Raw genomic sequence first — 20,900 nt, 5'->3', positions numbered from 1 at the left:
TAAGGAAGTAGTTTTGTATACAGTATGTGGGAGTATAGTGTCCACGTTTCTGAGGTGACCATGTAACAATTGGGAATTTAGCGGAAAACATGCTGTGCTGAAAGGGCGCACAAGTTTTGATCCTACGCTTCGATAAATTACAAATTGCCTGGGACTTTTTGTTTCTCATTTCAATGCAAAATGATCCACACAATACATGGTTGAAAAGAAACCAAAGTAGTTTATTGAAACCATATGGGGGAGGGGTTACTCCGCGCTGTCTTTACTGGGCGTCTGCATCACCTGCAACGAAGGGAGATTGATTAGTGAAACCTTTGCACTCTTCCTTTTTGTTTGGTTCTGGAACTCCTGCCACTTCTTCCTCACAGCGCGCCAGTCACGCAGGCCACATGTGCTGGAGGGGGACTTATTTTCGGCTATGGCCTGCCAAACACGGTTCTTCACCGTGATGTTCTTTTTGCCCCTTGTTCCCCCGAATAAAACTCCCCGGTGCAGCCAGACCTCGTCCACTAAGACGCCCATCTCCTCCGTGGTAAACGACGGTGCCCGCTTGTTTCTTTTGCTGCCGGTTTCTTCCATTCTCACATGTGTGTGCCTATATCCACGGCCCGGGGTATATATGCACTAATGGGCTTGATTACTACTTGGATACACTTGTTGCCACAGACACACACACACACCCGCACCCACACACCCCCACACACACATGATACATGCGTAGCCTAATTCCACCTGTGTGTGGGGGACCACGGGGCGCTGTGTGTGACTTATGCGCTGATAAAGAGGTTGGTCGATTTGCCTGGCATCGATTTATTCAGGGGGCTAGTGACTTAATAGATTTGCATCCTACCACTAGCAGATTTCCCTGATGAATCATGTAAACTAATGCAAATATAAAATAATCAAGAGCATTATGGATCCCACAAACGTTTAAAAATAGACATTAGTCAACCTTGGTGACTTCATTAGAGCGATCCAACCTTACCTCCTTTAGGCACTGCATATAATGGCCATATACTGTGTGTGTGTGTGTGTGTGTGTATATATATATACATATATATATATATATATATATATATATATATATACATATATATATATACATATATATATATATATATATATATATATATATACATATATATATATATATATATATATATATATATATATATATATATATATATATATATATATATATATATATATATATATATATATATATATATATATATAAGCAGAGAACATCTGAAGCAATGCAGGTAATGGAGGCCACCCATTCTTAACCTTGGCTACCCATTACACATCCACTCAGCGGGCTATTTCAGCAGCTGCATATACGGGGACAAGCACATACACGCGAAAACAGAATGTAAAACGGATATGTGAGGACTAACGAGTGGCTAATGGTAGGTTGTTGATGGGCTGGGTCCATTATTTCTTCCAGCATCTGTTGCTGGGTGTTTGTGTATCTGTCTCAGTAATGGCGGGTGTTATTATATCAGACCAGAGTCCTTTAGGTCAAGGTAAATTCTGACTAGCTGAGATGAATCCCTGGTTGTTTGTCCGCATGCATTCTTATCAACATAGTTCCTGAAAAAAGCTATATAGAAAATTAAAAAAATTCAATATTTTAATGGTGTTTTTGGATCTTAATTTGATATGTGTTGAAGAGCCATACCATATTATGTCCTTCAACTGACAGATGTAATATATAACAGTAATACTAACACTTTTCCAAAGCTACGAGGAACTAGATATTTCTTAAACAGTCAACTTTTTCCTCTGATGATCTTAAATTAATTGAAACAGCAAACGAGACCATCAGTATAAAGAACGCAAATGTTATGTAAAGTAGTTTTCATAACATCTTTGTCAAGTTACACTCACACAGGAACAACATATGTATTTCAGGAAGCAGGGTTTTACAAACTCTGAGTTTAATCCTGCGCTCTGAGTTGGTCAACTCTGAGATGAGAAACTCTGGGTTATCGGTTTCAGAACAGTGGATCAGCGTTGGGTCAATCAACTCTGAGCATGTTCACTCTGGGTGGAGCGTGTGCGTAAAAGCCATCGTCAATGGATCGCTGATAACATGATTCACCATGGAAACAGGAGAAACAAATTCTTGATCCTCCCACTTCTCCACTTCTCAAAAAAAAAAAAAACTTCTCCGCTCCTCCCACTAGAGTTAGAAATATTAACGCATGAGCTTATGGTATGGAGAAGAATTCACGAGGATATTATCTCATAACTCTGATCTAATCACCTCGGCAATTCAGAAAAAAACGGGGCAACATTTTTTTGTCAAGAGAATCCTTACGCTTCCGTATGAGAAGCAATAGTCTATTTTAAAAAGTTACGCATATCAGCAGCAGCAAAAGTATTGAGCTGGATGTTTTATATTCGCTGTATAATATGTAGGCAAGCTATAATACTGTGCAGTAAACAGACTGTCGCTTCTTTTAAATGGGGAGTGAATGACATTAACGTCAGACAAATTAGGTGACAGTTTCCATTGTAGAGCCTGATTGATTTATTACCAGATCCATTTTCCTCAAGGGATCACAGTTTAAATTATTATATAATTTCTATATTCATATAAGAATGTTTAACGAGGCTCGTCTGTGACTTTGGGATCACACAAGTGAACAGTAACAATTGCATGCAGCCATAGAATTACATTTCAACCAGACAGAAATCTGTTCAGTGGCACAGACGTTAAAAACTCCTGTTAATAAAAAATAATAATTATATACAGGTCCTTCTCATATAATTAGCATATTGTGGTAAAGTTCAATATTTTCTGTAATGTACTGATAAACATTAGACTTTCATATATTTTAGATTCATTACACACAACTGAAGTAGTTCAAGCCTTTTATTGTTTTAATATTGATGATTTTGGCAAAAAAGTAAAGAAAAAACAAAAATCCCTATCTCAAAAAATTAGCATATTTCATCCGACCAATAAAAGAAAAGTGTTTTTAATACAAAAAAGTCAACCTTCAAATAATTATGTTCAGTTATGCACTCAATACTTGGTCGGGAATCCTTTCACAGAAATGACTGCTTCAATGTGGCGTGGCATGGAGGCAATCAGCCTGTGGCACTGCTGAGGTGTTATGGAGGCCCAGGATGCTTCGATAGCGGCCTTAAGCTCATCCACAGTGTTGGGTCTGGTGTCTCTCAACTTCCTCTTCACAATATCCCACAGATTCTCTATGGGGTTCAGGTCAGGAGAGTTGGCAGGCCAATTGAGCACAGTAATACCATGGTCAGTAAACCATTTACCAGTGGTTTTGGCACTGTGAGCAGGTGCCAGGTCTTGTTGAAAAATGAAATCTTCATCTCCATAAAGCTTTTCAGCAGATGGAAGCATGAAGTGCTCCAAAATCTCCTGATAGCTAGCTGCATTGACCCTGCCTTTGATAAAACACAGTGGACCAACACCAGCAGCTGACATGGCACCCCAGACCATCACTGACTGTGGGTACTTGACACTGGACTTCAGGCATTTTGGCATTTCCTTCTCCCCAGTCTTCCTCCAGACTCTGGCACCTTGATTTCCGAATGACATGCAAAATTTGCTTTCATCCGAAAAAAGTACTTTGGACCACTGAGCAACAGTCCAGTGCTGCTTCTCTGTAGCCCAGGTCAGGCGCTTCTGCCGCTGTTTCTGGTTCAAAAGTGGCTTGACCTGGGGAATGCGGCACCTGTAGCCCATTTCCTGCACACGCCTGTGCACGGTGGCTCTGGATGTTTCTACTCCAGACTCAGTCCACTGCTTCCGCAGGTCCCCCAAGGTCTGGAATCGGCCCTTCTCCACAATCCTCCTCAGGGTCCGGTCACCTCTTGTGGTTGTGCAGTGTTTTCTGCCACACTTTTTCCTTCCCACAGACTTCCCATTGAGGTGCCTTGATACAGCACTCTGGGAACAGCCTATTCGCTCAGAAATGTCTTTCTGTGTCTTACCCTCTTGCTTGAGGGTGTCAATGATGGCCTTCTGGACAGCAGTCAGGTCGGCAGTCTTACCCATGATTGCGGTTTTGAGTAATGAACCAGGCTGGGAGTTTTTAAAAGCCTCAGGAATCTTTTGCAGGTGTTTAGAGTTAATTAGTTGATTCAGATGATTAGGTTAAGAGCTCGTTTAGAGTACCTTTTCATGATATGCTAATTTTTTGAGATAGGAATTTGGGGTTTTCATGAGCTGTATGCCAAAATCATCAGTATTAAAACAACAAAAGACCTGAAATATTTCAGTTGGTGTGCAATGAATCTAAAATATATGAAAGTTCAATTATTATCATTACATTATGGAAAATAATCAACTTTATCACAATATGCTAATTATATGAGAAGGACCTGTATATACAATACAAAAAGGTTTATTAATCTGAATGTAAAGCATGTTCACGATGTGTAAGGTGGCCGCCTATATGAACGACACGAGGGCTGAAAACAAGGCTACTGATCAGATAAATGATCGATCAAACGTAAAATTATCAGGAAATTATAAAAACATCCCGATGCAGATTTTTTTGGAGTGATTTTGCTTTAAACTGTACAGGGTCGCGTTGTAGCAGTGACACTCTTTCTTCAGTCGGAGCTGCAGCGTAAAGTGAAAACCAACTCAGAGTAGGTCTAACCACCTATCCAGCAGGTTAGACCCACGGCGTATGTGTTGCCGCAGTAACTGACTCTCGGTTGTGCTGAACCTGCTTCTTGAAACGAAAAACCGAGAGTTTCAAATAACTCAGAGAGAACAAACTGAGTTGCCTCAAAACCCGCTTCTTGAAATACCCCCCTGGTGTCTTCAAAACACTACTGCTTTCAGGGTTTCCCCTAGAAAAATGTTAGGCCTGGTGGCAATTGTGCCGCACGATTTGGTGAAATTCGGCAATTGCGATTATAGTGGATAATATTGGGAATGCGATAAATAAATGGTAGTATGATTCTACTTGGTTGGTTTTCTAGGAAAAAATTTAAATGTAGGCTTATTTCTCAAATTCGACACACAATATTTACTATTCCGTCGCTATGGTTAGGGTTCGATCAGTAGCGGCCTTAGCTATGTTTCAACACATTCAATTGAATGGGGCCCCGCCCTCCGGGTCCAGGGGCCTAAGCCAGAGATACTGATAGTAACTTTGCATGTCGCATTGTCAAAGAGCTCAGTCACTCATGTCAATAACAGGGTCCAAAAAGGAATAAGCCTTAATATAAGGAAAGAAATCATCATGGGCCCCTCAACTAGTAGGGGAGAAATACAAAAGCATAAGAAAACAGCATTAGTAGCTCTGTCTAAAGGGCTTCATGATGAGCCTTTAGCGCTCCCACACACATACAGGGATAAGATTTCTATGTGTAAATTCTATACTGTTCATAAAAAGTAGCTATCCAGAACATGAGTCTGCAGACCAATCTACTGTTTTTACAGTTGCAGAGTAAAGAGTGCTGCCTGCTTAAGAAAAATCTGAAAAATAATGTTCCTTCTGCATCTCAGGATTTGATATAGCCTCTAAATTTTACCCTCAAAGTGCACCAGATTGATGCATTTTAATTCAAAAGGCACACATTTTTTTAAATTTTTTTTTAAGAAAATAAAAAACAGTGGGGGGCCCCACACTAGGTCTTGGAAGGGGCCCCCAGATCGTTAAGGCCGCCCCTGGGTTCGATCCAAAACAATAACCAAAACCATTGTTTGATGACGTCATGGATCATGGGAACAGCTTATGCCAGAGAATAGGGCAAGGCATAATTGTTATCCATCACGATGACGCAAACAGTTTAAAACATTTAATAAAAAAAAATTTCCTCTTGATAACAAATGCATTACTCCAAAGGGTCAAAGACAGTAGCAGTCTGGCACCTATTAAGTCTGGTCAACTAACTGAAACTTGCCTGGCCTTCACTCAAATGCATTAAGGGCTCAACATTTTATTTGTGGCTTACTAGCCAAGGTGTCTGGTTAGAATTTTACCAGCCAGCCAAGTAGTAAACTGCTTTTTACTATTGTATTTAGCTATTATTACCTTTTAGGATGTCATATTGGTATCATTGGAGATTCTCAATCAATATTATAGTGGTGTGAATATGTTCCAAAATGCAGATAATAGCCTATAAAGGCATTGAATTGGTCCAAGGTCCGAGGTAGACAAACACATCAAAAACTCCAACTACAGCTTTGGAAAATGGTCAGCTGTAATTATTCACATGAATGATTCCTAATAACTGAGCAAATAAATGCCAAACAATTGGCTTGCTATGTATTAGCCCATCATTATTGCCTAACACAATATGAGCAAATATGCACACTTTCGTCATCTGCTGTAGGCTGTGTGGGTTTTGTTATTTATAAAGACGACAGTCAGAATCGATATTTGCACATAAGGAAAAGTTGTATATTACCTTTATAACATTTCTTTTTAGATTATAATAATAAATATTATTATAAATTGTAATTAACAAGATATCTCATAGCAAACTTTTAGATGGCTGACTTAAGTTTCAAAAACTGTGTCACAAGTTAAGTATGTAACTTATCCCTGGTAGTAGAGCATTATAATATAATCCTCCCACTTGAACAAACAAGAACAATCATACTCAAATACACTCTCTTAATACAATATAAACAGAAACCCAGTACAGCAGACACACATGCAAAACTAGAGTCACACTGAAGGTTGTAATGCGCTACGCAGCACTGACACCATGACTGATGGCCCCTGGGTGACGGATGTCGAACCGGATCTCTTGCCAGCACTGTGTGTTATCGCTGTCCACTGAGTAAAGGTTCATAAATCAACAGAAACTCCACACCGTGTGAACCAGCACCCAAACAGGTTAATGGTGGGCTGCAGAGCAAAGTATCCAGTATATTAAAGGTGCTGTAAGCGGAATGGTTCTTTTAGCTAACTTCCTGTCAGTTACTGCAGTTAGCAGTCCCCTTCCTCATCCCTACGTCACCACATTAATGCACTGCGGTCTTCAAGCAGCGAGTTATCTAGCATCATCTCAGATCCATAAGTGTGATAAAACATGATAAAAACCATCAAAACAGACTTTGGGAAGGATTTTTACCTGCTCCGCCATTGTAGGCGCATAAACATTCACCCATCTGTCGCTCTGGCGTGCACCGGCAGTGAGACGGTTGCCGATTTGTAGCGTTCACTCTTCTGATTGGATACCACTTTCGGGATCCCCGAAAAATGTAATTTGCCGATTACATGCAGAGCGGGTGACTGAGAGATCGGAGGTATGAAACGCGCACACTATATAAGTGATCACTGTGTGAATATAGAGCGATTTAACACGTATATTAACATAAATATATCGCTCACTTCACCTTTAACTTGTCTAACAGGAGTATCTGAGGGACAGTCAACGGTGAACACTGAGCCTCTCCTGTTTTTGCTATTTTGTGAAGATAATCTATAGAGACAATCATAAAGCAATGAAACAGTGAGATAAAGTATATGCACTTTTTTATCATTCAAGTAACCTGCACTTTACAAATGACAGTCTCTCACTACCATTTGAAATGTTTTACCCTTGCTTGCCCGATGGCCTATTATGGACCAAAATGCTGCAGTAACCATTGTAATGGTTTATCAAGAGGGAGGTACGTTCTAATGACTTTGGGTATGTAGCTGTGGTTGAGTGATCTTCTAAAATGGGAGCAAGATTAAAGGATGGACTCCGATAACGTCTTTGCCGTTTTAAAAACCTGCCTGGGCTTTCAACAAGTGTGAAATCGGCAAAAATTCTGAATGTTTAGGTCGTTGGAAACAAAAGACTCTGACGATTTATATTGCATTTAGAACACACACACACACACACACACACACACACACACACACACACACACACACACAAGTAATTAGAAAATTAGAGCAGACCTCTACAGACCCCGCATTGTGGCTCAGTAATTACACAGATGCTCCTCTTTCTGTAGCTATAGCTGATGATGACGGAGCCTGCTCAGACCACACAAATCAATTAGACTATTCACTTCAGGCCTTTTTTTGTATCTTTGTATTGATGGTGCTGGCATTCCCATCTGTTAAAGAGGACAGATCAGGGCCAGGTGCCCATAAAGTTGTGTAATCAGACTCAGACGGTAAATGAGGGTTAGTGCTGCACATTCAACCTAACTTATATGAATCTCGAATGATTTTGTAATTTTTTTTACATGGGAAAAGTGACATTGAACGTTTTTTTTATGGATCATTTTGGAAGTGAGGAAATATCGAAAAAGCTCTTACAAAAATTAAAGGATAGAATAGGAGGGGATCATCTTGAAATACTGACTGAAAAAACTATTTTTTTTGCAAGGCGTTATGCAGTGTCGGTCGGTTAGTTAGTCCAAAGGGAAATATGTCAACAATACACAAGATGGACAGACATGAAATGTGATGCAAGTGGGAGAAGTGGGACAAAACAGGGTGCAATGTTGAAAAAATACAGACCCTATGTTTCGGCAAATTAATTTACATGTACACTCAACAAAAATATAAACGCAACACTTTTGTTTTTGCTCCCATTTTTCATGAGATGGACTTAAAGATCTAAAATTCATTCCAGATACACACTATTACCATTTCTCTCAAACATTGTTCACAAATCTGTCTAAATGTGTGATAGTGAGCACTTCTGCTTTGCTGAGATAATCCATCCCACCTCACAGGTGTGCCACATCAAGATGCTGATCTGACATCATGATTAGTGCACAGGTGTGCCTTAGGCTGTCCACAATAAAAGGCCACCCTGAAATGTGCAGTTTTGTCTCACAGCAAAATGCCACAGATGCCACAAGCATTGAGGGAGCGTACAATTGGCATGCTGACAGCAGGAATGTCAACCAGATCTGTTGCTCGTGCATTGAATGTTCATTTATCCACCATAAGCCGTCTCCAAAGGCGTTTCAGAGAATATCATCCAACCGGCCTCACAACCGCAGACCACGTGTAACCACACCAGCCCAGGACCTCCACATCCAGCAGGTTCATCTCCAAGATCGTCTGAGACCAGCCACTGAGACAGCTGCTGAAACAATTGGTTTGCATAACCAAACAATTTCTGCACAAACTGTCAGAAACCGTCTCAGGGAAGCTCAACTGCATGCTCATCGTCCTCATCGGGGTCTTGACCTGACTCCAGCTCGTCGCCGTAACAGACTTGAGTGGGCAAATGCTCACATTCGATGGCGTCTGGCACGTTGGAGAGGTGTTCTCTTCACGGATGAATCTCGGTTTACATTGCTCAGGGCAGATGGCAGACAGCGTGTGTGGCGTCGTGTGGGTGAGCGCTTTGCTGATGTCAATGTTGTGGATCGAGTGGCCCATGGTGGTGGTGGGGTTATGGTATGGGCAGGCATCTGTTATGGACGAAGAACACAGGTGCATTTTATTGATGGCATTTTGAATGCACAGAGATACCGTGATGAGATCCTGAGGCCCATTGTTGTGCCATACATCCATGAACATCACCTCACGTTTCAGCAAGATAATGCACGGCCCCATGTTGCAAGGATCTGTACACAATTCTTGGAAGCTGAAAATGTCCCAGTTCTTGCATGGCCAGCATACTCACCGGACATGTCACCCATTGAGCATGTTTGGGATGTGCTTGACCGGCGTATACGACAGCGTGCACCACTTCCCACTAATATCCAGCAACTTCGCACAGCCATTGAAGAGGAGTGGACCAACATTCCACAGGCCACAATTGACAATCTGATAAACTCTATGCGAAGAATATGTGTTGCACTGCATGAGGCAAATGGTGGTCACACCAGATACTGACTGGTTCTGAGTCCCCAGACCCCAATAAAGCAAAAAAATGCACATTTCAGAGTGGCCTTTTATTGTGGACAGTCTAAGGCACACCTGTGCACTAATCATGATGTCAGATCAGCATCTTGATGTGGCACACCTGTGAGGTGGGATGGATTATCTCAGCAAAGCAGAAGTGCTCACTATCACACATTTAGACAGATTTGTGAACAATGTTTGAGAGAAATGGTAATATTATGTATCTGGAATGAATTTTAGATCTTTAAGTCCATCTCATGAAAAAAGTGTTGCGTTTATATTTTTGTTGAGTGTATGTATCCAACATATACTAAGCTACTGAGCTGAGCTTTAACACAACCTCCGAGCTTTTGTTTTTTTTACCGCCATTGGCCTATCACCACCGTCAGATGTCAACTCCGTCAGATTTTCTGTCTGACGGTGTTGACATATTTAACGTTTCTTAAACATAACAAATGGAATTTATCTATCTATCAATTTAGCCATTTGGCTTTTCTGTTGATGATAGGTGCTAGTATGAACTACTTCAGGAAAATAAAAAGGTCAAAACATTTCAAATAACTTCTTCAGAAATTATAAGTCGGTGTTGACGTATCATGGTTGTGACGCAGGACTTTCAAGATTTGGAATGTAAAATATTCTAAAACTACAACACTTATCAGAGCCTGTCTGACTCTAATGTACTCTGCAGAGGAAGAATTTGACAAGAAGTCCTTAAAAGTGACAGCTGCCCCTTATTTCACCTGATTGTATTACATTTTAATTAAATGTCTGACAGTGTTGACCTAAAGTGGTCCCATCGCTTAGAAACCATATAAAACATGAATGTGTTGAAGAAAAACTGTTTTTATTGATATGAGAGATTATTTAGTGCTGCTCTTTTTAATCATTAAAGTACATTTAATAGGTTTTATTGCATATGAAAGATTCAAATCTTCTCTGAGGACACACTGTTTTGGACGTTGTGAGAAGATAACAAGTGTCATATATTTGACATAATAATGATACAATTAAATGTAATAATTGTGCTCCAGACATTCTATTCTTAATCCCAAATAACATCTACAATTTTAAATATTTTAAATTTTGAAGATAACAGCAGTTACATATGCAAGACGGCCTTTTGTGTTATGATAGTCCGGGATGACCCAAACGCAGACAGAAACCCAGGTAGTCAGTTTAGAACAATGTTTATTTCAGGCAGGCTGGCAGGACACTGGACGGCTGAATGGCGTGGCGAGCAGAGGCTAGCTAGTGGATACCCGGAACCCGCAGGCAGGCGAGCAGGAAAGTTGAACAGCGGAGGCAACTGGCATGGAAGAAAAGAGGAGCAGAGTTACAACTAACTCCAACTGAGACTAGAAAACACCAAACATAGATAATCCTGATCTCAGGTAATTTACCGCTCTGGTACGTAGTATACTCTGGCGCTGAATGACTGGAGTCCACAGGCTTAATAGACTAGCAGGAGGGGCCCTCAGATTTCCAGGTACCCCTACCCGAGGTAGAACAAACCTCAACAATGATTTTTTTTATCTTTAGAATGTCCTGTTCATGAAATTGATTGTTGAGCACTTTTATCTTTGGGCGAAATATGTTTTTTTGGTTATTCTTTAGAACTACCCCAGTCCCTCAAAAAGAGCCAAATTAGGCCATTCCGAATAGGGGATATGTGACAAAAAAGCCCATAACTTGGGAATGCTCACTCTTTTCTTCATCAGATTTGCAGAGGTACTAACCAGGTGTTTGTCCCACATCACCAAAAAGTTAGAATGTAATTTACCAAAACATTTATTGAAATAGAGTCCTGTAAACAGAGCTTTAGTTTAGGCGGAAATGGTACTTTTGTGGTGATAGGAAAAGAGGGTTCCTTTACTTTTCTCTCAAATATCACCAAAACATAAATCCCTGCCAAATATACCATTTATGTATTGTCTAGGATGCTATTGAACAATAACCAGTGGTTGTATGAAGATATATATTACAGTTCAATTTCTAATGAGATTTTTCTAGAAGTACTCCTCCACTGAAATAGCCATATTAGGACATTCCGAATAGCCTATAGTCCAGCAGATATGTGAATGCATTGTGCTTTTTATGATACAAACATGATCTTTGGCACACTGTTAGAGCATGCCCTAAGGAAGATTTCTGGCTATAGGGCCATCGCCAATTTTTCCTATGGCCCCCACGGCGGCCATTTAAAAAAATGTACTTATAGTACCAGTAGCTTGGGTTGTAGAGCACCTAGGATCTTGATTATGGTGTCTAATCCTACATTTTCAAGGATGGAAAAGGCAGTGGTGCTATTTAAAACATGCTAGAAAGTACCCAACTTCATATATCTGGCATTCAGGGAACAAAATTGTGGTAAAACCTTTAAATATTAGCGGAGTTATGCATATTTTCATGAATTACAGAATCAGTTCATGAGTTGTATGCTGACTTTATATTGTAAGCATATAAGGTCAGCATACAACTAAAGTAAATATATTTTTCAAAGCCTGAACAATACATCAGTTTAGCCTGTTTGATAGGTTGCTATTTTATCCGTGTAACCCTCTCTGAGTAAGTCAACATTGCTCTAGGTTCCGAAGGAGCTAAGTGATATAAACAGTTACCACAATCAAAGTACCAGGCAAGGTAAGTTGCAAGCAGTAACTTTTACTCACATAAAGTTGTAGGTCACACCCAAAAAACATATGCATATACTGTTCATTATTTGAAAATAAAAACATGGGCCATTTAAAATAAACAAGTGTTGTCAATAGTCATTTTAGTCTGTATGTTTTGTGATCACTTCCGGTTAATCAATCACTATCAGTGGTTCTCTGTTAAACTGTCTTTTACTGGTCCTGTGACAGTTCTTAGAAAGGATGTGTGCAGCAGTCCAATGGATGTGTGAATCCTGGCGACTGGTACGGCCATACCACATGTGGAGTATTTCATGGGTCGGTTCCTCGTCCTGGAAGGATCACACTGGGAGGCTCGCCATGAATGGAGAGGGATCTTCACAGTGGATCTCACTCTGTCTAAATGTTATACAATAATCACACTGAAGCGTAACAACATTGTTAACACCAAGAATTACACAATGTAGCGTGTACTTCCCTTTTTCTATGACCAAGCCAAAACCGTTCGCCATGATTCACCATTCTATGAATGTGGTGAAGAAGGCAGTGGAGATTCTGAATCCTGCTCAGGTACCAATCATCACTCTGGATCAACCTCTGTATGCAGTGGCAAAACAAATCCAGTGGACTTGGCCAGCAGCTCATGGTGAAGATAACTTTATTGTGATGTTTGGTGGGTTCCACATTGAGATGGCAGCAGTCAAGGTACTTGGCATTATCTTGGAAGGTAGCGTGTGGACAGGAGCACTTGTGCAAGCTGGAGTTGCTACAACAGGGACAGCAGATTCATTTCTGAAATCCTGTCAATCCTGCCAATCAAAGAACACATCAAAAGGAACAGCCTCCCTTTATTCAGCCGGCCTCCAGTCCGAGAGAAGTCCAGGACCTTACAACAGCTCTCATCCCTGAAGAGTGACTGTTCCCTGTTCTCTAGGCTTTATATTGTATCTCAGATACGTGATGGAAGTCTGGATGAGTTTCTTTTAGCTTGAAAAACCAGACATGTCCACTGGCATTGTCACAAATGGGCAAGCTAAGAACTGGAACCAAGTCAGACTTGGTGGGCTGTTTGGCGAACCTGATTTCATCACAAGAGAACAAATCCAACCCCATTGTACAGGTCAACATACTTGATGGGGCTCGTTAACATGCTACGACCTGGTGCTGCTGAGACCTTTTCTAAATATTCACAGAAGGTGTTCTCACCATACATCCTGTCTAAGCTGGAGCATGTCAGCAGAGTGGATGTTGTATGGGATCAATATTTTCCTGACAGTTTAAAGGCGGAAACACACAGCAAGATAGATGCCAGGAAGGAGAACATTTCAGCCTTATTGTCGTCAATGCGCAAAAACTCTGGCCATTTTCGAGGAATGGCACTTGATGGCTCAACTCTTCTACGAACTCCCTGAAGGGCCTGACAGACCTCAACACTGAAAAACAAGTGATTAGCAACCATCATGCTGAAGTCCTCTGCACTCAGCCTCGAGATGTAGAAGTTCTTGCACTATGCACACATGAGAAGGCAGATACCCGCATACTACTGCACCTTGGAGATGCTGTGAAGGAAGGGTATAACAGTGTATCAATATGCACAGTTGACACAGATGTGTTAGTACTGGCAGTGACTGCAGCCCACTCTCTCAACATCAATGAGCTGTGGGTTGCCTTTGGAGCTGGAAAGAGTTTTCGGCATGTAGCAGCACACAAGATGGCAACGGCACTAGGTCCAGAACGATGTATCGCCTTACCGGGGTTCCATGCCTTTACTGGATGTGACACAGTGTCATCTTTTGGTGGCAGGGGTAAGAAAAATGTGTGGGATACATGGAGGAGCTTTGAAGATGTCACAAAAGCCTTCTGTGCATTTGCTGCCACACCTGACTCCATAGACAACTGGATGGAGCCTCTGGAGCGATTTGTTGTATTGCTGTATGACCACACCAGCAGCCAGGAATCTGTCTATCAGGCAAGAAAGCAGCTCTTCACCCAGAAAGGGATATCAATTGAGGGACTTCCAACACAAGCAGCACTGATGCAACACAAAAAGAGGGCTGCCTACTAAGCTGTTCACTGTTGGGGACATATGATGGTTTCAGCCCCTCAACTCCCATCACCAATGGGGGTGGAAGTGGAAGGCCACAGGCAGATGGGAATTTCACTGGGCCGCACTACCAGGATCGATACAGGCCTGTTATAAACTCCTCCGCTGTGGATGCAAAAAGGGGTGCAGTGGACATTGCAAATGTGTCAAGGTAGCACTTCCGTGCACTTTGCCCCTGTGGTGGACTGTGTTTTCAGAAATAATTATAAATGTGTTGATGGTTTTATTGTTATTTAATTCCCTGAATGCCAGATATGTGTGTATGTAGTTTAGCATGTTGTAAATAGTACCACTGCATTCCTCATTCTTGTACAAGTAGAATTAGGCCAATTTTGTATGTTCAAATGATTTATATGCATATGTGTTTTGGGTGTTACCTACAACTTTATGTGAGTAAAAGTTACTGCTTGCAATTTACCTTGCCTGGCACTTTCATTGTGGTAACTGTTTATATCACTTAGCTCCTTCGGAACCTAGAGCAATGTTGACTTACTCAGAGAGGGTTACACGGATAAAATAGCAACCTATCAAACAGGCTAAACTGATGTATTGTTCAGGCTTTGAAAAAGATATTTACTTTAGTTGTATGTTGTATGCTTACAATATAAGGTCAGCATACAACTCATGAACTGATACTGTAATTCATGAAAATATGCGTAACTCCGCTAATATTTGAAGGTTTTACCACAATTTTGTTCCCTGAATGCCAGATATATGAAGTTGGGTACTTTCTAGCATGTTTTAAATAGCACCACTGCCTTTTCCATCCTTGAAAATGTAGGATTAGACACCATAATCAAGATCCTAGTTGCTCTACAACCCAAGCTACTGGTACTATAAGAACATTTTTTTAAATGGCCGCCGTGGGGGCCATAGGAAAAATTGGCGATGGCCCTATAGCCAGAAATCTTCCTTAGGGCATGCTCTAACAGTGTGCCAAAGCTCATGTTTGTATCATAAAAAGCACAATGCATTCACATATCTGCTGGACTATAGGCTATTCGGAATGTCCTAATATGGCTATTTCAGTGGAGGAGTACTTCTAGAAAAATCTCATTAGAAATTGAACTGTAATATATATCTTCATACAACCACTGGTTATTGTTAAATAGCATCCTAGACAATACATAAATGGTATATTTGGCAGGGATTTATGTTTTGGTGATATTTGAGAGAAAAGTAAAGGAACCCTCTTTTCCTATCACCACAAAAGTACCATTTCCGCCTAAACTAAAGCTCTGTATACAGGACTCTATTTCAATAAATGTTTTGGTAAATTACATTCTAACTTGTTGGTGATGTGGGACAGACACCTGGTTAGTACCTCAGCAAATCTGATGAAGAAAAGAGTGAGCATTCCCAAGTTATGGGCTTTTTTGTCACATATCCCCTATTCGGAATGGCCTAATTTGGCTCTTTTTGAGGGACTGGGGTAGTTCTAAAGAATAACCAAAATAACATATTTCGCCCAAAGATAAAAGTGCTCAACAATCAATTTCATGAACAGGACATTCTAAAGATACAAAAAATCATTGTTGAGGTTTGTTCTACCTCGGGTAGGGGTATCTCGAAAACTAAAGCCTTTTTTGAGCACTTGCTGCTAGACTATAAGTAGAGAGGGTCTGATTAGCCAACGATCCACACCTGGAGCAGTCTGCCCCGGAGTGCCGCCACGCCCACATGCCAACAGGGAGACAGACAAATGGGAGAACAAGAAGGAGAGACAGACAAGGGAAAACATACAACACATACTGAGGAGAAGGAGAGGCTGCTGTGAATCACGAATCACTAAATGTTTTCTTGTGCAATTTGCTATTATTAGTGACATTACAATCGTGCACACTTTCAGGTCCTCTTGTTTAGAGAAGGTATGAACAACAGAAGTGATGCTAAACCATTGTTTAACTTTAATCTAACTTTTAATCGCCTGACTTTAAAGATTGAAGCTGTGTTTTGATTGTGGTGTCTGGTTGGACGGAGAACACTGAAAGCAGAATAGGAGCACCTAGGAGCTAAAAGGTGTTCGTAACAACATAACATTAACCCAGTATGGCCACATCTAATAGGGCCAAGTGCGTTTTGAGCATTACGTTTAGCTTCAAAATGACAAAATTAAAATTATACAAACACCCATCATGTTTTTGGCTGAACTGTATACATGACTACCATCAATGCTAACACAAAGCTCAGTTAGTAAATGTGCCTTACAAGTTAGACTAAAAAAGCTTATTGATACCATATTCCCTTCCCAGCTTACTCGTTCACTTTGGGAGACAGACCTCAAATCAGGCATGTCATTTGACTAAAACCTCCTATGTTTTGCAGTTGGCTGAATTTAATCATCTGCGTTGGAAAAAGCTGTTTTTAATCCTGTTGAGCTTTTTTTCTAAAAGTCACCCTCTGTGAGAAGGTAACAGGCCCATATGGGGAGATTTTCTTGGATAATTGTAGAAAAGGGAACAATATGTTTTCTCAAGGGGGCCTTTCTGGACCTATTGTACCCTATAATCCGGTATAATTACCCTTATTAACTGCCACATAAATAAAAATAGACGTGCGGCGAGGCTCCCTCTATTTGTGCCCTCCAATCTTCACCTATGCATGCCTTTCACACCTCATTTCCACTTTGAGGCATTACAGCCTTGTTTGACCAACACATCATGTACCATTTCCACCGGTACCTTATGTAAGTGTTCATGTGATTCAAATTGTATAGTGGTGACGTCCTTTTTTTCTTTTTCTTATACAGAGTGCAGATAATGCATCCATCAGGTGTGTGCCTGAGATTAGGATTCTGCAGGTGCTTTTACATAAACGTGCTTAACCATATGAAGTCTCAAAATGTTTCAGTCTGTATTTAGACAAGCATGTGAGCCATAATCAGCATCCCAGCAACGTGTGTAGAGTGCCCATTAACTTCTGCTTTTTTTCCTGCCTGCGAACCGACTATACATTTCACAACATGTAGTGGGACTGGATTCGAGAGCAGTTGATGTTTATGAGAAAGGTATTTCACAAAGAAGTGGGCTTCCCCTCCTCATATTCCAGTCCTGCTTTTTTCAAAAAAATTAAATACAAATTAAAGTTTCACTTTATTCAAGTGCAATGAGAGTAAAGAAGAACGCATCAAAACGTGACATTAAGACACAACAGCAGGAGGAAGTGGAAATTCAGTTTAAAAGGCTTTCACTAAGGGTGTATTCACACATGCCGTGTTTAGTTCAGTTGAAACAAACTCAGGTGCACTTCCGCCTTCGGTGCGCATCTTTCAGACATGTGTGAATACAGCAATCGCACTCGGGGGCGGACCAAACAAGCGCTCCGAGACCCAGCTGAAGAGGTGGTCTCGATGCGCTTCAAAACGCACTCTGCTGCAGTTCGTTTGTGGTGTGAATTTGGCCGGACTCGATCCGACCCAATTGCAGGAAGCACTGTGTCTTTTCTCTTTTAATAAATCGCTGTCAGCTTCACATTATAGGAAAGTGTTGTTGTCGCCATAGGAAGATTAGTTGTGGTTTGACCGGGAGCCCCGAGCGAATATATTACATTTGATAGACAGGACGCGTAAACATGCTGATGTGTTCAGCGATCAGATGAAGGAGAGGGGAGCGTCTCCCGCACAGTGCCAACAGGTTCACGCTGCGCTTTGTATGAAGTGCGTGTTTTTATTTTGCATCCCGACCGTCAATACTATCCCTGTGTCAGTTTGGAGCTGAGCCGCGCCGAACTCACACCCAGCTGACACACGGCTAAATCAGCTGTGTGTCAGCTTGAGCCTATTCCTCGCGAGCCCAGCAGCAAAAATACAGTAAATATTATGTTTCACATCGTAGGCAACAAGCCTCACATTGACACAGGTCTACATATTATAACCATATGAAACAACAATAATTTTATGTTTTTTTATTTATTTATAGGCTAGATGTAGGCCTATTTATTTATTTATTATTTTTAACCCCATATCATATCAGTTATATATTTCGCAGTTTTTACTTCGTTTTTCCTGCTTCTCTCCACCCCAGAATGTCTGTCCAATGAATGAATGACCTCAGATCACGTGTGGTTTTACTTCTTAATGCTGGTTCACTTGCAAAAGGGGCAATATGAAAGTGGACCACACCAAACAAAAAAAATCTAAGCTCTATTTGGTCTGGACCAAAGCAAGTGAACTCGCGGACTTTCCCTGTGTGAATACACCCTAAATGTTAACTCATACTGCTAATCCTAGTGCAGTATATAAAACAAATATGAATTCCAGTTGGAAAAAAAAACCCTATGCCTCTAGGGTCCCACAGCAACCAACATTTCCAAATAAGCTAATTATAAATATAACGTCTTCCCTTTTTAAAGTAATTTAACTTCAGTGGTTCCACATCTGGGGTTTCAGACCCACAAAGATTTGCAAGACTAATCTGAAAAGAAAAATACAGATGACTGATGATTGAATCATATCTGTTCTCAAACTTACCAGTACTCGTAACTTGTGAATTAGTAGTTTTAAACGGTCGAGGAGCTAGGTACCTTTCGTGTAAGTTGACTGTGCAAAACTAGTAGGACATATCTTCCCTTAACAAACTTTGGTGACCTCATAGACACTGCAGTCAACTTGTCTTAAAGGTGAAGTAAGAGATATATTTATGTTAATATACGTGTTAAATTGCTCTATATTCATACAGTGATCACTTATTACTTTTCTGGGGCCTGTTGCATAAAACTAAGATAAGGGATTAACCTAGGATATTTTGGTTATCCTGACTTGCATTAGCCATGATCCTGTTGCATAAAAGCGGAGGGACATAAGTTACCATGGAGATTTATCTTTTACGTTTAGCCTAGTCGGGAACAGGCTAAACGTAAAGGATAAACTTATTCTGTTGCCTGATTGGCTCAGTCAGCTGTCACTCTGATCTGAAATCAAGGTGTTTAACAGTTATTCCATGATCTTCTGTGTACTGCTTTATTTTCATTAGCCTGTTTTAAAGTACCACATAAAAGACTGCATTGTCATTTTGTTAAATAGTTATTTTTTATTTATTTAACCTGAACCATGTATAATTAACTTAATTATAATTAGACTAAGATGAAATGATATAAATTATAATAATTTATGTGATAGTCTGTTCATATTGCAGGCTATATTTATACAATTGATTATCGATGGCAGATGACGTTGCAAATGTGGGTCAAATAAATTCACTTTGTACTTATAACTATATCGAGGTGCATCTGAAACAAAATTCAAATATCATTGAAAATTTCCTTTTTTCTGTAATTTAATTCAAAAAGTGAAACTTAAATATGTTCTAGATTCATTACACATGAAGTGAAATTAATCTAGAATAAACATACTTTTCAGGAGGTCAACATTTCTGTATTTTATTCCATGATCAATCATCCAAAAAAAAGGCCTGACATATTTCACTTTGTGTAATGAATCTATGAAAGTTTCACTTTTTGAATGGACTTTCCATGATATTCTATTTTTTAGATGCACCTTCAGACTGCTCACTGTCAACTATTTTATCATAAAACAATGCAGGGACATCAAGAACAGTCAGCAGAGAATACATCTCCTGTATGAAATGAACTGCTCCCTCATTTACAGTTTAAACTAGCAAGGCATTGTGGGAAAATGGGCGGTCTTTCCCACTTTTACATCAGTAAATCTGTGTTCGATCTCTGGGTCTACTTCTGAAAGCTGTGGGCTGGCACTTAACAGAATTACTTACACCTGCCTTGACAAAGCAGCCCCTTTTCATCCTGGATTGGCGTTTATGCAACTGACTGATCCAAAGTGCCCAGGCTAGACTTTGTCAAGGCTGGCTTTATCAATCATCCTGGATATCTTAATTCCACTTTTATGCAATAAGCCCCTGGTATCCCACAACGTGGTATCCAATCAGAAGAGAGAACGCTATAAACCGGCAACCGTCTCACTGCCGGTGCACGCGCAGAGAGCGACAGAGGGGTGAATGTTTATGCGCCTACTAAATTGCAGGTAAAAATTCTTCCCAATGGGGGCGCCTTTAGCTCAGTCGGTAAGGTGTCTCCCTCCCGGGCCGGGCCCAGCAGCAGACCCGGGTTCGATTCCCGCCCGCGGTCGTTCTGTGCATGTCACTCCCCTCTCTGCCCCATTTCACCTCTGTCTCTCTGCACTATCCATAAAAATGCCCAAAAAATATCTTAAAAAAAATAAAAAATCTTCCCAATGTCTGTTTTGATGGTTTTTATCATGTTATATCTTACTTACAGATCTGAGATGATACTAGATTCCTCGCTGCTTGAAGAACGCAGTGCATTAATGTGGTGACGTAGGGACGAGGGACGGGACTGCTAACTGCAGTCACT

This window comes from Ammodytes marinus (genome assembly GCF_949987685.1).
Source record: "Ammodytes marinus genome assembly, chromosome: 6".
In the NCBI taxonomy this organism is placed as follows: domain Eukaryota; kingdom Metazoa; phylum Chordata; class Actinopteri; order Uranoscopiformes; family Ammodytidae; genus Ammodytes; species Ammodytes marinus.
Note: the sequence above shows the minus strand (reverse complement) of the source record.